The 6,250-nt window shown below is 48.9% G+C and overlaps 1 pseudogene; it reads right to left on the reverse strand.

Annotated features, from left to right (window-relative positions):
- Positions 1-5,118: 5,118 nt before the first annotated feature.
- Positions 5,119-5,710, reverse strand: LOC105978641 (annotated as a pseudogene).
- Positions 5,711-6,250: the final 540 nt, after the last annotated feature.

The following is a 6,250-nucleotide window of genomic DNA, read 5'->3' on the forward strand; positions in this document are numbered from 1 at the left end:
CTATGGTTCCAAGGGCATTGGGAGAGGGGGAGGTGGGGGAAGGGAAGTGGTGTTAACAAACCCAGGGACAAGGGTACAACAAGTAACTGAAAATCAGTGGTGAGGAGCGCAAGTGGCCTGGCAGGGCTGGATCAAGGACAATGTAACCGACTGGAATTACTGAAACCCAATGAAGGCTAAGCATGATCGTGGGACAAGAGGAAAGTCAAAAGAAATAGAGGAAAGAAGTAGGAGGCAAAGGGCATTTAGAGAGGTCTAAATACAGGCATGTACATATGTAAATATATTTATATATGAGGATGGGGAAATAGATCTATGTACATATATTTATAGGTTTAGCATTAAGGTAGCAGATGGGCATTGGGTCTCTATTCAAGTACTCCACAATGCAAGAACACTTTGTTCTGTTAAACTGGCATTCCATGATGCTCACCTTTCAGGCATGATCGCTGAAGACAAAGCGGGTGCATTCGCGAAGAAAGGCCAAGCTATCAAAAGATATAGCATCTGGGGTCTTAAAGGCTTGAAGATAAACAAGCATCCATGTAGCTGAGAAGCAACAAAACCCACATAGAAGAAGCACACCAGCCCGTGTGACCATGAGGTTTCGATAGGATCAGGTATCAGGCATCAAAGACCCGGAACACACACAAAAATCCTATCACTGTGAGCAAGGGGGAGTGTGGCGTGGAGACACAAAGCCCATCTGTAGGCAACTGGACATCACCTTACAGAAGGGTCTCGGGGAGGAGACAAGCCAGTCAGGGTGCAGTATAGCACCGATCAAACACAACTTTCCTCTAGTTCCTAAATGTTTTCTCCCCACCCCCCACTATCATGACCCCAATTCTACCTTACAAATCTGACTAGACCAGAGCATGTACATGGGTACAGATAAGAGCTGGAAACACAGGAAATCCAGCACAGATAAACCCCTCAGGACCAATATTGAGAGTAGCCACACCAGGAGGGTAAGGAGAAGGTGGGGGGAGCAAGGGGGAACCGATCACAATGATTTATCTATAACGCCCTCCCAGGGGGGATGGACAACAGAACAACACAAAAGTGGGTGAAAGGAGGCATCGGTCAGTGTAAGACATGAAATAATAATAATAATTTATAAATTATCAAGGGTTTATGAGGGAGGGAGGGTGGAGGAAGGGGGAGGGGAAAAATGAGAAGCTGATACCAAGGACTCAAGTAGAAAGAAAAGGTTTTGAAAATGATGATGGCAACAAATGGACAAATGTGCTTGACACAATGGATGGATGGAGGGATTGTGATAAGAGCTGCACGATCCCCCAATAAAATGATTTCAGCAAAAAGGTGTGTTCTTTCCCTCCTTTTTATATTGTTGTGTGCTTTTCTTCCTACAGGTTCAGGAGAAAATGTACTACTTTTTCCGAACTGTGGTTCTGGGTTCCTCTAACTTTTCCTTTCAGTTTGGCCAATTTTTGCTTTCTACCCCTTTGAGAACATGTTATTAAAGTTATAGAAATTTAGATTTGCCAACATCTTTCTGCTGAGCCCCAACCTTCTCTCAGTATGAACTACCTCCTATGTCTAATGATGTGTCTGCCGTCAATCTGCTTTTTCTATTGAATAAAGCCATTCCACCTGTCCGCGGCCCATAGGATCGTTAAGCTGCCTCTCCAACCCGGCACCTATGTGTACCTGTTACTTTTAGGCCTCTTGCTTGTCTTTGGGTTTATTTCTTTTATCCAGTCAGGCGCTAGAGCCTGTAGGCCGTCCACATTTACTACAATTGCTCAGTCACTTGGGCTGGAATATTGGTATTTGCTCTTTGTCCCAATTGCTATATGTTTCCCTTTTTTGGGTTGTCTTTTAAAAGTATTCCATTCGTCCCTGTTGCTAGTGAAGGCTTTCTTCAAAACTATGATTTTTCATGGCCATCCGTAGAGATAATTACATACTCTCTTGTGTCGTCAAAGTCTAAGAGAAATGAGTGCTTTTACCTCTTCCCCAGCCAGTGTGAGTACCTTACGAAAACATGCCATTTCCCCCACTTCTGACGTGTCTGCCGAGGTTTGCCTATGAACCTTAGGAAAGCCACACTGCCCTCTGTGCCCAGGAGAAAGGTGCCCCCCCCTCCCCACCGGCTTCCGTTCATGCCCATGCTCGCTCTCTGGACCCTTCGATCACGTTTATATTTCTCCCAGCTGGTCCTCAATGGGGCAGGTATTCTGATCCCTCCTCGCAGTCACGGAGTTGTTGGTGGAGGTGCAAGCCCGGTACTATCGGCCTCAGTGCCCTGCTTGATGAAGACCAGTGAGCAGGCATGGAAGCAAATATGGTGCTAACAGTGTAGGCTAATCCCCAGAGCTTTGTAGCATTGCTGGTGTCCGGGAAAGGTGACTCATGGGCCCAGCGTGTGATGCTTTGCAGGGGTGTGGGTGAGAGTAGGCCAGTCAGACCCGAGAGTGGAACATATTGCCTAACTGTCTGAGTAAACATGACCCCAAGGGACACCTGACGTGGCTTGTGCCGTCCGGAGCAGATTTGGGATCAGTGCCCAGTGACTGGGGCTCACCTGCTTCTAAGAATCAACACCAAAATACGCTCTTTGTTCCGCCATCAAGAAGGTGGCAGCCAGCCTGTGGTCCGAAGAAGCAAGGAGCCTGGGCCAGGGGCTGAGGCAGGTGAGAGATGGCCACCCGGGGAGCGATGGCCTAGCCTTCTTGCCAGGAAGCTGCCATTGCAGGCTGCGGCCGCACGCAGGCCTCCCCGCCGAGGCTGGGTCTTCCACACCTCCCCTGGTGCCATGTTCTTGGGGTAGGGTCTAAACACGGTCGGGTGACAGAAGGTGGTGGTGAGACCTCCTGGAAGCACTTCCGGCCCGCCTGATCCTTCCTGAGTCAGGGACCTGGCTTTCGGAAACTGACTCCTCAGGGCTGAAGTCACTGGGTTGGGCCAGTCTGTTTGTCACTTTTATCTCATTTTCTTGACTAACCACTCCCCTTTCCGGTGTTTCACAGATCCCTAAGGCTTCTGTCCTGAAGGGATCTAGCACCTGAGACCCTGGATCCCCAACTGGAGGCCAAGGAGGGGCTGAGGCCTTGCACTGGGCTTGGCAGGGGCAGAGCCTGGCTGGGTGGCTGATTTGAATGAACAAGTCTCTTGTTCATTAGATCTCTTGCACTGCCAGGCTGAGACTCTTGCCCTGCAGACTTCGAGCCCCCCTACCCCCCCGCCCCACAGGCTAGGGAGTACAGGGAGCACTTCAGATGCCACTCCTGTAAACTCATCCTTCTCACAGCCCTACCCCTGACCCCAGGCAAGGAGCAGCCCCTCCCCTCCCAGTGGCAATGACCTCACCTGCCACAGCTGCCTGCAGGGCTCTGCAGCTCCTCCCTGGAGGTGTGGCAGGGCGCCCAGTGTCCCGATCTGGCACCAGGCAAGTAGAAAACAGTACACACCTGCCACAATTTGGTTACGGAAAACAGTTAGTTACTACTGCGTGTGTGTGTGTGTGTGTGTGTGTGTGTGTGTGTGTGTGTTTCTCACTCCATTCCAGTTCACCTCCACCTTCCTCCTCCATGGGCCACCGTACCCCCTGTGATACCCATTGTACAGTCTTAGCATCCTTGTTCACATGCATGTGTGTGTGATGGTCGTGTTGGCTGGCTAGCTTCTCTATCAAGCAGTTTCTTTTGTTCACTAGGCAATAACACATTTTTAAGATTCACCTTTTATTGACGACCCACATAGCACCGGAAAGTTAAATTGCAGGTACAAATAATGACAGCCCCTAGCCACCCTCCTAGGAGCTCTGGCTCCATGTTGGGCTGTGAACCAGAAAGCCAGCAGTTCAAACCTAATAGTTGCTCCCTGGGAGAAAGATGAGGCTGTCTGCTCCATTGAGATTTACAACCTCGGAAGCCCTACACAGCATCACTAAGAGTTGTTGGCTTGATGGCAGCGGGTCTTTTTGGAACCACCCCTTAGCAGGCTGGCTTGTGACCGTCTTCTCCACAAGCTCTGGCCACCAGTCTGTCTGGTCTCACCCATGTCTCCTTAAACTCAGCTCCCAGCAAACATTGGTGTGACCTCCTACTTCTCCAGTGTCCACTCTCTTTGGCCAGTCCCAACCCCTATAAGACTTGTGATTGTTTGGTTTTGTGTCAATTTGGCTGAGCTGGAATTCTCAGTGGTTTAGCGGTTAAGATCTAGTCATCTCCCATGATGCCTGTGACCTAACACAATTTAGTCAACTCCATAATGGGATTGGCTGTGAGCAGCCAATCAGTTGTAAAAAGATTAGGGTGCAATGCAACCCCCTTATTCAGATTATGGTCCTGATGAAGTTTCCTCAGGGGCGTGGCCTACTCCTATATAAGTAGACCCTGTGAGGCACTGACTTGCTCTTCTTCTGAGTCTGGAACCTGTGTCTGTTTCCTCAACCTCTGGGTCTAGAATGTGAGCCAAAGGCCTGCCATATGGTCTGCCGCTCCAGGGAGCCCTCAGCAGTCTGCCACGTGACCTGACCGCCTGGACTTATTAGACTCTGCAGCCACAAACCTCAACCTGATGACCATGCATTTAACCCCCTCTGTATACAATGGCCTGTGGTCTTCCTGGTTCTTTAGCATGAAGAGCTACATGAATCAAGAGAGACCTTAAGTTTGTTTATTTGTTTGTTTATTTATTATTATCATCACACCCCCCAATTGTATTAGTCTCTTTATGCTTTTGACAATCTCTTCCATTTGTAGTTGATGAAATGCTTAAGGATCCACTTCAAATGCTGGCACCACTCAGAACATGGTCGCTCCCTTTATTTAAACTCAAAGTTAAGCCTTTGGATTCTTGTCTCTCTTCGGATCCCATAGTTTGGCTGTACTGGCCTCTGGAGACAGCCCTACACTGTAGCACTGTAGTAGAGGTCTACTCGTTGCGCTGGCTTCTCCGGGAACACTACGGAGTGTTTAGTTTCCTGATAGTCAACTTTGGGAGGCATTTTCAAGTGAGTTTAAGTGCATTTTATTTTTAGACAAACTACGTGACGTTTTGTTCATTTTTGTTCCTTATGCCTCTGATCCAAATCAATCAAGGTCAAAAGTAAATGAAGAGCTCACAATGACATCAGTTCCGTTCATCTCAGTCCTGGTGTCGCGGGGATGGGCAGCAGCCGGTTAGGATGAGAGGCGATGGATCCGTGAGCTGCCCACTGTGTTCACACGTCTCCATCTCTAAGTCATCCTCAAAGAAGATCATACATGGGGTCACGCCAACCTCACGCTGGTCCAGCAGAGCAACCGTGCCATCTGGATTCATGCTCTCACCAAGAAAGAACTGGTCATTTTTGAAACTTGCAAGGAGGCGCTTGCTTCATTCTGCAGCCCCTGTCCTAAAACGTTTTACTCTTTCTGGTTTCTGTTCCTCAAGCTTCCTTTGATGGGTTCCGTGTAGTCGTTGATGTACTTCTCCTAGGCGTCTTTTGTGAAGCTGGTTTCCTGCAAGTGGTGGTTCATGATGATGTCAACACCGGTGAGCACTGTGCTTTCTTTCCATCGCCACTGGGGCCTTCAGCCGAGGCATTGCCACGGATGAGCGAGTCATCGATGTGACCTTCGGTCCTACAGACCATCTTCCCCTCCACTTCCAGACACAGCCCGTCTGCGATCTCCCGGGTGTTGTAGATGCCGGAGAACATCTCATCATGGCTGACGAGGTCCCGGTAGATGATCATGATGGCGGCTAGAGGGAGACAGTGGCGGCGCTAGCTTCGCAGGAGCCCAAAGCTCAGAGCGAGTGTGGTGCAGGAGGAGCGGTGCTGGGGGTGGGGTGAGGGTAGGGGTAAAGAGTGGGGGGAGGAAGGGGACAAGACCTTCAGTTCAATATCTGACCCAAAGACTTACACTGGTTTGGACTTAGCTGCTTGTACAACTGCGCGAACCATTTTCTTCTCTAGAGAACCCAGCCTAGCACAAGAATATTCATGAATTCTTCAGTATAAACCTTCATTGCAGATACTTGGAAGTAATGGTTTCAGAACCCGGGACTAATGGTTTTTAAAATTCGAGTCATGCTCAAACTTCTTTAGGTAAGAAAGACAAAGTCTCTGGTCCCTCAAGGTGGACTTCAATTATTTTGCTAATAATATTACTTAAATAAGTATGAACATATGATGCCTTGAACTCCTATGCTTAATAGTTCTGACGAAACTCCAGGGCCCAAACTAGCAAGAAAGGGAGACACAGAAAGTTCTTCCATGAGCGACGAGAGGCAG

The sequence above is a fragment of the Echinops telfairi genome, unplaced genomic scaffold (genome assembly GCF_000313985.2).
Source record: "Echinops telfairi isolate 266 unplaced genomic scaffold, ASM31398v2 ScPeMD7_7400;HRSCAF=8409, whole genome shotgun sequence".
NCBI classification, from domain to species: Eukaryota; Metazoa; Chordata; class Mammalia; order Afrosoricida; family Tenrecidae; genus Echinops; species Echinops telfairi.